The 13,062-nt window shown below is 40.1% G+C and overlaps 1 protein-coding gene across 1 annotated transcript in view; it reads right to left on the bottom strand.

Annotated features, from left to right (window-relative positions):
- LOC124606858 overlaps nt 1-12,094 on the bottom strand; it is an 84,273-nt gene extending 72,179 nt beyond the window's left edge. The window contains exon 1 of the mRNA XM_047138939.1: nt 11,976-12,094. The gene's annotated coding sequence lies outside the window, so the exon portion shown is untranslated. The remainder of the gene's footprint in view (nt 1-11,975) is intronic.
- Between the last annotated feature and the right edge of the window lie 968 nt (nt 12,095-13,062).

Below are 13,062 nucleotides of genomic sequence, written 5' to 3'. Positions count from 1 at the left end.
TTTCTGTCAGAGTCTTTTAAAGAGGAACATATTCCCTTTTTGTGCTCCGACAGAAGGATTATTCCTCTGGTTCCCTTCTTTTGCCTGCATATATAAAAAGAATTCTATAGGTCAGTTAAGTTTGACAGTCTATTTATGTAATTAGACATATTTATATACTTTGACACATATAAACAACAAACACAGAAGTGTTTGCTTCATATTTTTTTGTGGATACTTGCCTCATTGACAGCAAGTCATCGAAACTTCGCGGCTTGTGATTTCGACCTTAAAAGAGTAAAAAATTATTAGAAATATTTTACTGAATTGGCAGTCTTTCCTATTTTAATAATTTTTTACAGCCATTTTAAGTTCTTTTCAGGCATGTTAAGACCCTTTTAGACCATTTTGTGGCACTTCAGTACCACTTTGCACATATTCGTATAGGCAAAAAGTGCACACTAAGAGACAACGCAGCGTAAAGATTTATTTGTGAAAAATGCTGGCTAGAAACGTAGTTGGATGGCTTCAGAGCCCTTGCAATGACTCTAGACCCTGCAATGTGTTCACTGCATCAGTCAAAACTACATTTACATCTCAGACCGGATATTACGTGCATAAATACGCTAACTTTGAATCTCTGGATTTCGCTAACGGGTAATGACATAGAAAAACTATTCAATGTTCCCCCAGAACGTCATATTGAGAACACATTGTAAAAATCCACACAACTGGTGCTGTTGCTACCCAAAAGACATCGTCTATCGGGGTTTTCTCAGAACTGCCACAGGTAAACTCTAGACAACATCCAAAGCAAAAGAATCAACACATTTGCTCGACTTGCCTGGCCTAAATGGAGCGTGCAGTGTTTAAATTTTGACTCAGCACTGCAGGATAGCTACAGTATGCCCGTTCTTCCTATAGATACAGGAATGGTCGCTAGGCCAAGGACTACGCAAGACACTTGATCCCTTATCTTTGTGATCAATAGAATCCGAGATATTACCCCCAGAAAAATCGAATTTTCTCGTTTGGCTTTTTGGAATATATTGTTACCGTGAACTGTCGTTTATACATAGAAGAAGCAACGACCCAAATAAAAGAAACATTCTGATGCTGATGTTAAAATTCAGGGTGACACGGTATCAATTATAACATTTGTTGATGACGTTGTGAAAGTGAGGTAGAATTACACCTGTTGAATGGAACGAACAATCTAATGAAGGCGCACTACGAACTGAGAGTAAACCGGAAGTCAAAATAACAGATGATTGACGAAACAAGTAGAACATAAAAAGACGGACTAGCACATTAAAAGAGGAAATTCCTGATCAAAAGAAATCTAATATCAAACACCGGCCTCCATTTCAGGAAGAAATTTCTTAGAATGTTCGTTTTTGGCAGTGATTCATGGATTCTACTAATACAGGGGAAAGAACAGAATCCGAGCGTTTTACATGCGGTGCTCTAAAAGAATGTTGAAAATTAGGTTCTCCACAGAACCCGGAATGAAAGAAACACGTGGAAAACAAGAAAAAAAGGACAGGATGATAAGCCAAGTGCTGAAGCATCAGAGAATAGCTTCCACGTTACTATAGGTAGCAGCCGAGGGTAAAAACTATGACGAAGTCTTGGATATCAATAATCGCTTCAGCTGTATTTGGTCCTTTATAACTGTATCATTACCGGTTTCGTGGCGCTAAAACCCACATCATCAGGTGAACTCTGACGATGATTTGAATATAACATCCGAGGATGGTAGGTGCAAGTACTAGACCAGGGAGTTGACACAGAAGTGGAATTTATAGCGGGCCATATGAAACAAGTCAGGTGGGTAATAAAAAAGTAAGAAGCGATTCTGAGCAAGCACGGAAAATCTAGATTTGTAAAGTCAACATCAACTCCAGTTTTCCCAAATGTGAAGGCTGCACGTTAGCCACTACCACAAACCGCTCGTTAGAAAGCAAGTAACCAAAGCATCCATTTGGCCAAGGCAAGTCATAAATGATCAGACTGTAGACCTATACTCTGTTACAAAAGTGGTCGAGCATTAAGGTACACAGACGTATTCAAATGGGCGTGAAGAAAAACTGAAATGAGCGGAGTACAGCTTACAAGAAAATGAAATGAAACTCCCATATAACGATAACTCTCTGAGCCGAAATATAAGAGCATTAGCAAAAATAAAAATAGTTAATTACATTTTTTGCATTACACAGCCAATGCTTTAGCAATTGGTATGACTTAAAGACATTTAGATAAATGTAAACCTGTGATGAAGGAAGCTGGGGTATTTTTGTTTTAATAACCATCACTAAAGCAGCTGTTACATAACAACTGTTTGCCCATCTTAACCACACTATAAATGAGGTCAGTTTCACAGACTCATTTCACTTTATCACTAAGGCATCATCTGTTGTAACTACATACACATTATGCATATGTAAGATGTTTTTACATTTTGATTCCTAGAGAGTTAAAAACAATGCCGTTACCATAACACACATGTAAACCAAATAAATGCACAACAAGAGAGTACTCAGTAAAAACTAAGCGCACATACAATGCAATTTGTTTGAAATAAGACAGAATTAAAATGATGGCCAAAACAACCAATTGCAGTTGTAGAAAAAGTATACTTATTGAAGTTTTGAACTAATTACCATTAACATACGTGAGTATAATCTGAATTTTCATAAAAGAGAAAGGCTGGTCCTCAGCTTTAAAGAATATAACACCAGATCTAATTTTGTGCTTAGTTTTATGTATGTAATTGATTTTCTAATTTATTTTGACAATTCCTAGATAATATCTTTCATTATAGGGCGAAATCAGTAATTGTTTCGAAACTTAACTTCTATTGTTGACATATAAACAAATATAAAATTTGTACTAATTATAAACACTTGGAAGACGAAATACTAGTAATCTTATAGTAGTTATTTGACTATATTCGAAAACACGTTAGCAAAGTCAGCCCTTAAGTAATTCCAGAGTAATTAACAATTTTGTCAAAAGTATTGTTTATGTAACTAAATTTGTTAATTTCAAGATGTAAACAAATAATTCGGCCTAACTCTTGCAATAGAAGAAACTGTTAAAAACATGCAATTTTCGATGCATTCAGTTAATTTAATGTGTTAAGTTTTAATTAAAATTTCTGTAAATATAACTTTGAACAATGTGTTGTTTCAGTATCTATTATTGTGAGGATATATAAGGGCTTATTTTTGGTCACGAGACAGTCAATCCAAGGCCGAATTTCAGACGAGGAATCTGTGTTGCTTAGAACGACAACAAAGCATCAAATCAACAGTGAAATAAATGTGACACCAACAGGCCGTGTGTTAAAACACTGACAGTGTCTGCTCCATACGTACCTTTTTATTCTTCAAGAACTGTGAACTTTGTGGTTAGGCTTTTACTGCTCGTAGATGTTCAACAAGAGGTGGAGGTTTGACTGCTATCTATTAATGAGGCTTATCGAAGGTTAAACAATAGTGCACTGGCCATACTAATGTGTATATTGGGGAGGGGGGGGGGGGGGTTGTGAAAAGTGACAGAAAAGACAGTGAAACGCAACTGAGCATCTGTCGGGTATTTTATTTACCGTAGTCAATGTCCAAATTATAAACCCATTTTTCAGCCAGTGTAGCAACGCAATACGTCGACACCGCGGACAACAAACGAAGAAATAAATAAAGCAGGTGGAACCGCCACAAACTTTGACAAATTATGGTAGCAGCGAACAGTGCAATTGGAATACGGATGTCAGCTTAAATGAACTTGTAAAAATCTGTAATACCAGGTGTAATAACTCTCAGAATCTACAGATATTTGCTAAAGCTTACATGTGACCAATGTTCCCGAATCGGAGGACGACGGTTCAATCCCGCGTCCGGCCATCCTGATTTAGGTTTTCCGTGATTTCCCTAAATCGCTCCAGGCAAATCGTTCCTTTCAAAGGGCACGGCCGACTTCCTTCCCCATCCTTCCCTAATCCGATGAGACCGATGACCTCGCTGTTTGGTCTCTTCCCCCAAAACAACCCAACCCGAATCGGACTTTAACCGGAATCCCTGCCTTTAGCAAGCAGTACGCTGTTAACTGAGCACAGAGCAAGAAATTTCTCTCATTTACATAAGTAATTTTGACATAGCACCGATGACACTATGATTTGGATTTATTTGGGACACCCTTTAGTAAACTCTAGCCAACAACGATGTCTTTCAGTATCAGGTGGATTGATGTATTAAGCTTACAAATATTACATACGCTAATCCATACCTAGCAGTCATATATCTGAAAATTTTGGTAGACCAGTTAGCTTCTGCCACATGAGCATACAGAAAAAGGAGCATGTACGACAGACACAGCTCTGCTTAACGAAGGTTATACCTGGGTCCTGCTGTGTCTTATGGAAATCACTTACGTACCATCAGTTCAAGTGAAAAAATTTTGTGATTATAAACAACTAACAGTAAACGATATTTTGTGTTCAGCGTTGAAGGTTATTAAAATTCAATGATCAGGTATGGATTTACCACGACTAACCAATGAAACAGCATTATAAAATAATGAAACTTATTGAAAGAAGTAACACGATTGAAATATGTGAAGATATTTATAGCTTATAATTACATAGAACATAGAAATATGAAAAAGGAGACACTCAAATGTTTTTGAAGTGATTCACCTAAAACTAAGAAATCAGATTACGGAAACATTTGACGCAGTTTTGAATGATGGTCGAAATCATGTGCAGCAAGGGACCTAAAGAGATCACTGAGTGAAATTTCATCAGACAAATATGTTCTAGACCTCTGCAAAATTGTGAGATTCTAAGTTAAGCAATGAACACTAAATTCTCAATCGAACCTCATTTGTTACACATGATTTCGAGCATCATTCAAACAAGCGTCAAATATTTCTATAACCCTCTTTATTTCTTAATTTTAGACAAATCATTTCAGAAGATAGCTCACCGTTCTTTTCTCAAAATTTTTTAAATTTTAGTTTTGCCCTTAAAGCGTGAAATATATATGTATACATCGATGGGTAATCTATTATTATTAAATGTATATAGATCAAGAGAAAGCAGGCGAGTTTCTTTTTATGTTGTGGTTTGATAAATCAAAACATTTCACTTGCATGGCTAGTATTAGCTGTTTGTGAATCAGTTTCCCTTTTATCAATAAGTAAGTTTTTCTTAATTATGCTGATAAAATTGAAGAAATCTAATTTTTTTGAACTGGATCTCGAACTGGTGAATTTGGTACCCGATTGTCCATTTTCCCCACTACGTGTGGTTATGAAAATGCGAACCAAAATCCATTGTATAATTTCTAGGGAGTCTTGTTTTTGCTCTTTTCAAATGTTGGACAAGAAACAAGTTTTGGCGCATTGATTAAACCTCCAAGGAAGAATAACGGAGAAAAGCATCCAACACATGCTTAACTTTGGCAGCGAACTAAAGTACTGATATCTTCCAATCAAGAAACAAGCATGTATAGTCCAAAGACATAATACAACATACACAGCCAATTACAAGAGCTATTTAACGTAGGAAATATGCAAAGTACCTATCAGAACTATAGAAGGTCACAGCGACACATAGATGCAAGAACACAAATTTACGTGTAGCGTGGGAAACAAGACTTACTTACAACGTTTAATACGAGTACAAAAAACACCGGAAAAAAACTATCAAGCTCCTAAAATAAATGTGGAATCTGAGAAACGACAGTATCACTTCACTCATAGTCGATAAAAAGAAAATACAAAAATTCACAACGAATCTTTAGGGTTTAGAAAAAAATGGCGGCGCACACTGACGTGTACTGCCAAGAAGTTAGGCATGAACCGCAAATTATGAAAAGAATTTCAGCTTGCGAGGAATCATGTACAAACGAAATGAATCTGCGTTGCTGGAGAAGTTGTGTGTCTTTTGAGGAAACCACTAAATAGTTACAAAATAACCAATACATCAGTTACGAATGTGTTTCTGCTTCGGAAGAAACTCAACAGAAAATTTTGCACACTTTATTTTACTCAAACTGAATAAAAACGCAGATTAACAGAGTACTTCGAGGGAGTTCAAAGAAGGGCAGCACGTTTTGTATTATCGAGAAATCTGAGAGGGAGTGTCACAGATATGATACAAGGTTTGGGGTGGACATTATTAAAACAAAGGCTTTTCTCGGAACCGCGGGGTTTCTCACGAAATTTCAGACACTAACTTTCAGCTCTGGATGCAGAAATATTTTGTCGATGCCGACCTACATAGGGAGAAACGATCATCATAATAAAGTAAAGGGAATCAGAGCTCGCACGGAAAGATGTAGGTGTTCGTTTTTGCCGCGCTCTGTTCGAAAGCGGAATAATAGAGAATTATTATGAAGGTGGCTAGATGAATCCTCTGTCAGGCACTTAAGAGTGATTTGCAGAGTATCCGTGCAGATGTAGATGTAGGATTACAGTCATCATAAATGACAGCCACAGGCTTGACCGTTGGTTTTCCGCAAAATATTCGCATCCTCAACGGGCATTTTGTTCGAGAATAATTCACTGAACTTCGACAGTATTTCATTTTTATATGTGGATATAGCTGATCTATATGTAATATTGTCTTGAACCTGTTCATCTTTTCTGAGCAAATAAAATAAAAGATTATTTTGTGCAGCTTTGTGATTTAATGTTTGTATTTTGGAAAAAAATCGGACGGTTCTCCTGACTAATGGAATCGAATCACTTTAGTTAGTGGTTTTGTTCATAAATACGTAATGATTTCCAGTACAAAAATCAAGAAAGTGTGGGAATCCCCCAGAAGTCGCGACGCTGAGTCACGGAATTTACGGAGATCACAAACATCTACATATTTCTTAATTGTCGCTGTTAAAGGTTTGACATATGCAGCTTGTTAGTTGACGCGAAAGCAAGGACAGCGCACGATCGGCAAAGCAGTCCGAATAACCTAGATTTACAAGACGTTAGAGCAGGGAAGATACAGATCCGTACCTTTCTGCGACATGGCCAGAGCGCTGCCAGGCGGCATAGCAAGAGATATAGGCGAAGATGTTACTAGCAGATGGCGTGCCTGCGACAACAAACCATGATTCTCGTTAGCTGATAGCCACCTACCTCCAACGACGGTGAATCGTGGTAAAAATAGGCCAAAGATGAAACGAATATGTCAAAAGCAAAAATCTTTCAGGGATCAGTTTTTTTTCCTCAGCACTCGTCGATATTTGCTGAAGACACCCCGATCCACTACAGTACACTCCTTGCACAGTTTTCAGGCGGTACTGTGTCTGTCACGAGTGGATGGCACCATGCTGCGAACGTTCGAACACTGAAGACTCAACTGACAGAAAGAGAAAGATAATACAGCAAAACTAAGGTTCAATTCAGTCCTAAAATCCTGTCTTTCTCGATTTTGCCACCAAAATTCCAGAGATTGGAACATGACTTCATCTATAAAGCCATCAAATACAAACAGCGTGGCAATTTTGACTTGAAACGTAATGTCAGATACCACGCCCAAGACAAACCACAGTGGTCTATGGGTACGGTGAAATCGCTGCTACCCTTCCTCCTCAGCTGAGAACTGGACATTAATACGAAAGTGCGTCTCAATAAAGCGAGAGTATTACCTACGGTCGTGTATAGTTCAAATGGTTCTGAGCACTATGGGACTTAACTGCTCAGGTCATCACTCCCATAGAACCTAGAACTACTTAAACCTAACTAACCTAAGGACATCACACACATCCATGCCTGCGACCTTAGTGGTCGCGCGGTTCCAGACTGTAGCGTCTAGAACCGCTTGGCCACTCTGGCCGGCGGTCGTATATAGTATCTTATCTCGGAGCTTAACAAGTGGTCTAGGGGTAGCGTCTTTGATTTACAATCAAAACGTCTTCGGTCACGGGTTCGATCCCCACCACTGCCTAAATTTTGATAAATAATCAGCATTGGCGGCCGAAGACTTCCGGCATAAGAAGTCAGCCTCATTCTGCCAACGGCCGTGTCAAAGAGGGCGGAGGAGCGGATAGAGGTTCAGGGCACTCTCTTGTCCTAGGGGTGGGAAATTGCCCCTAAAGGCGAAAGAATCAGCAATGATCAACGACATGAGGATGCAGAAGGCAATGGAAATAACTGCATTAAAGACACGTAACGTGTATCCACAGGACATGTGGCCTGTAATTGAAGAAGTGTCATGATGATCTCTCCATTGGCAAAAGATTCCGGAATAGTCCCCCATTCGGATCTCCGGGAGGGGACTGCCAAGGGGGAGGTTACAATGAGAAAAAGATTGAATAATCTACGAAAGGATAACGTCCTACGAGTCGGGGCGTGGAATGTCAGAAGCTTGAACGTGGTAGGGAAACTAGAAAATCTGAAAGGGGAAATGCAAAAGCTCAATCTAGATATAGTAGGGGTCAGTGAAGTGGAGTGGAAGGAAGACAAGGATTTCTGGTCAGATGAGTATCGGGTAATATCAACAGCAGCAGAAAATGGTATAACAGGTCTAGGATTCGTTATGAATAGGAAGGTAGGGCAGAGGGTGTGTTACTGTGAACAGTTCAGTGACCGGGCTGTTCTAATCAGAATCGACAGCAGACCAACACCGACAACGATAGTTCAGGTATACATGCCGACGTCGCAAGCTGAAGATGAACAGATAGAGAAAGTGTATGAGGATATTGAAAGGGTAATGCAGTATGTAAAGAGGGACGAAAATCTAATAGTCATGGGCGACTGGAATGCAGTTGTAGGGGAAGGAGTAGAAGAAAAGGTTACAGGAGAATATGGGCTTGGGACAAGGAATGAAAGAGGAGAAAGACTAATTGAGTTCTGTAACAAGTTTCAGCTAGTAATAGCGAATACCCTGTTCAAGAATCACAAGAGGGGGAGGTATACTTGGAAAAGGCCGGGAGATACGGGAAGATTTCAATTAGATTACATCACGGTCAGACAGATTCCGAAATCAGATACTGGATTGTAAGGCGTACCCAGGAGCAGATATAGACTCAGATCACAATATAGTAGTGATGAAGAGTAGGCTGAAGTTCAAGACATTAGTCAGGAAGAATCAATACGCAAAGAAGTGGGATGCGGAAGTACTAAGGAATGACGAGATACGTTTGAAGTTCTCTAATGCTATAGATACAACAATAAGGAATAGCGCAGTAGGCAGTACAGTTGAAGAGGAATGGACATCTCTAAAAAGGGCCATCACAGAAGTTGGGAAGGAAAACATAGGTACAAAGAAGGTAGCTGCGAAGAAACCATGGGTAACAGAAGAAATACTTCAGTTGATTGATGAAAGGAGGAAGTAGAAACATGTTCCGGGAAAATCAGGAATACAGAAATACAAGTCGCTGAGGAATGAAATAAATAGGAAGTGCAGGGAAGCTAAGACGAAATGGCTGCAGGAAAAATGTGAAGACATCGAAAAAGGTATGATTGTCGGAAGGACAGTCTCAGCATACAGGAAAGTCAAAACAACCTTTGGTGACATTACAAGCAACGGTGGTAACATTAAGAGTGCAACGGGAATTCCACTGTTAAATGCAGAGGAGAGAGCAGATAGGTGGAAAGAATATATTGAAAGCCTCTATGAGGGTGAAGATTTGTCTGAGGTGATAGAAGCAGAAACAGGAGTCGATTTAGAAGAGATAGGGGATCCAGTATTAGAATCGGAATTTAAAAGAGCTTTGGAGGACTTACGGTCAAATAATGCAGAAGGGATAGACAACATTCCATCAGAATTTCTAAAATCATTGGGGGAAGTGGCAACAAAACGACTATTCACGTTGGTGTGTAGAATATATGAGTCTGGTGATATACCATCTGACTTTCGGAGAAGCATCATCCACACAATTCCGAAGACGGCAAGAGCTGACACGTGCGAGAATTATCGCACAATCTGCTTAACAACTAATGCATCGAAGCTGCTTACAAGAATAATATACAGAAGACTGGAAAAGAAAATTGAGAATGCGCTAGGCTTTAGGAGGAGGAGGAGGATATTAGTGTTTAACGTCCCGTCGGCAACGAGGTCATTAGAGACGGAGGGCAAGCTCGGGAGACGGAAGGATGGGGAAGGAAATCGGCCGTGCCCTTCTAAAGGAACCATCCCGGCATTTGCCTGAAGCGATTTAGGGAAATCACGGAAAACCTAAATCAGGATGGCCGGAGACGGGATTGAACCGTCGTCCTCCCGAATGCGAGTCCAGTGTGCTAACCACTGCGCCACCTCGCTCGGTTATGGCTTCAGGAAAAGTAAAGGGACGAGAGAGGCAATTCTGACGTTACGGCTAATAATGGAAGCAAGGCTAAAGAAAAATCAAGACACTTTCATAGGATTTGTCGACCTGGAAAAAGAGTTCGACAGTATAAAATGGTGCAAGCTATTCGAGATTCTGAAAAAAGTAGGGGTAAGCTATAGGGAGAGACGGGTCATGTACAATTTGTACAACAACCAAGGGGGAATAATAAGAGTGGACGATCAAGAACGAAGTGCTCGTATTTCGAAGGGTGTAAGACAAGGCTGTAGCCTTTTGCCCCTACTCTTCAATCTGTACATCGAGGAAGCAATGATGGGAATGAAGTCCAGGAGTGGAATTAAAATACAAGGTGAAGAAAGGATATCAATGATACGATTCGCTGATGACATTGCTATCCTGAGTGAAAGTGAAGAAGAATTAAATGATCTGCTGAACGGAATGAACAGTCTAATAAGTATACAGTATGGTTTGAGAGTAAATCGGAGAAAGACGAAGGTAATGAGAAGTAGTAAAAACGAGAACAGCGAGAAACTTAACATCAGGATTGATGGTCACGAAGTCAATGAAGTTAAGGAATTCTGCTACCTAAGCAGTAAAATAACCAATGAGGGACGGAGCAAGGAGGACATCAAAAGCAGACTCGCTATGGCAAAAAAGGCATTTCTGGCCAAGAGAAGTCTACTAATAGCAAATACCGACCTTAATTTGAGGAAGAAATTTCTGAGGATGTACGTCTGGAGTACAGCATTGTATGGTAGTGAAACATAGACTGTGGGAAAACCGGAACAGAAGAGAATCGAAGCATTTGAGATGTGGTGCTATAGACGAATTTTGAAAATTAGGTGGACTGATAAGGTAAGGAATGAGGAGGTTCTACGCAGAATCGGAGAGGAAAGGAATATGTGGAAAACACTGATAAGGAGAAGGGACAGGATGATAGGGCGTCTGCTAAGACGTGAGGGAATGACTTCCATGGTACTAGAGGGAACTGTAGAGGACAAAAACTGTAGAGGAAGACAGAGATTGGAATACGTCAAGCAAATAATTGAGGACGTAGGTTGCAAGTGCTACTCTGAGATGAAGAGGTTAGCACAGGAAAGGAATTCGTGGCGGGCCGCATCAAACCAGTCAGTAGACTGATGACCAAAAAGAAAAACCAGTTACGTGTCAGTCAGGTCGCAAAAAACAGCAGATACATATGGAGAACTAAATATTAGGAATTTATGGGACCTAATCACGGGAAAATTACGGCAGATCCATGATAAAATTGACAACATACGAGACATCACAAGTCACTGAAGCAGGCACAACAGTTCCTCGAGCAGGCCACACTTTTACAGTAGCAAGTTCATTAACTGACTGAATTGTAATTGTCTCATCTTCTATTTTACACAATAATTCCAACTAAAATACCGGAAGAGGTAGAAGTCCTCACGTGGCCCATGGAAGACCCGTCCAACCGAATGAACAAATAATGGAATCCTATCAACTACCCAGTAAAGCAAAAGCGCAAAAGAGTGGAGGGACTTCAAGGCCATACGAAGAAAACAAAGTAAACAAATGTCAACGGCGACAGCTGGGTGAACTGTAGCTCAGAAGTAAAGACTGAACATCACACTAGCGTAGGAGGTATGCGTATCGGAAGCTGCACCACTGACTCCAATGGGACAATTTACTGTACAAAACTCTTACTGCTCACAGTACCTGTTCGGCGAGAAGTGAGTGGCCGATGTGAATAACCGCTTACAACAACAGCCAGCGAGCGGGTTAGCGCTTCGGCCACTGCAGACCAGCGCACGAGCGCGCGCGCACACACACACACACACGCGCGCGCATTTATCTCCACGTGACCTCTCCTGTTCCGCTACAACTGGGTACAAGCGATAAGACCCTGGACTCCGCTCAAGGCAAACATATCACGAGGAGTGTTATTTGCCATAAATACGTGCACGGTTCAGCCACATTATCAGTTCGGACTAAGTAATTTCGTTTCTTATTTTCAAGCCTACTCCTTCTCAGTGTTACATTTCAGAAATACTACATCCAAAATTAAGTAAAAATAAATAAAACTCCATGGTTTTCTAGGATATTGGTCTGCTGTCTGATCGCTACTTCAATCTCCGGACTGGAAGGTAGATACTTAGAGAAATTTTAGCAGTACGCTGCTATGTAAAATTTTACCTGGAATATATGCGTGTACCATATGGAACTCGAAACCGACCAAAAGATTTGCGCTTGGGTCCTTCTAGCGTTATCCTCAGTTGCAGATTCCTCATTCGTCCCATCAAAACTTGTGCCAAGCCTGACTTATCTCCACTTTTTCTAAAATTAAATTCCTTGAAACAGAAAAAGGGAAACATGTGCCTTTTGCATGCAACTACCTTCATCAGCTCGCGTACTACATCAAGGCATCTATTTAAGACATTTTGCCTTTAGTACCTTCGAGCGCAATACTTTAACCATAAAGCCAGTCCCAGTACGCGATATCCTCTCCTGATACTCAGTTTCGAACCCTGAAATGGATCGCACCATGCATAACTACCTCTACTACCAGCTACAGCAAACAATACTAAATCTTAGCTCCAACACAACCTAACCTTCCGTTTCTTCTTCCTTCTGTCTACCAACCTTCAACTAATAGTTGTTGCCTCTGCCGGTTTTTCAAGGACAAATCACAGGAAACTTTTTCATTTCCATGATCAACATAGTCGTTTCCATACAAAGCTAGCACAGCATAAAAAGACCAACATCGACATCTAATGCATTACAAAACAACTAGTAAATTCATCTG

Source organism: Schistocerca americana, chromosome 3 (assembly GCF_021461395.2).
Source record: "Schistocerca americana isolate TAMUIC-IGC-003095 chromosome 3, iqSchAmer2.1, whole genome shotgun sequence".
Lineage (NCBI taxonomy): Eukaryota > Metazoa > Arthropoda > Insecta > Orthoptera > Acrididae > Schistocerca > Schistocerca americana.
Note: the sequence above shows the minus strand (reverse complement) of the source record. Positions and strands in the feature narration are given on the sequence as shown.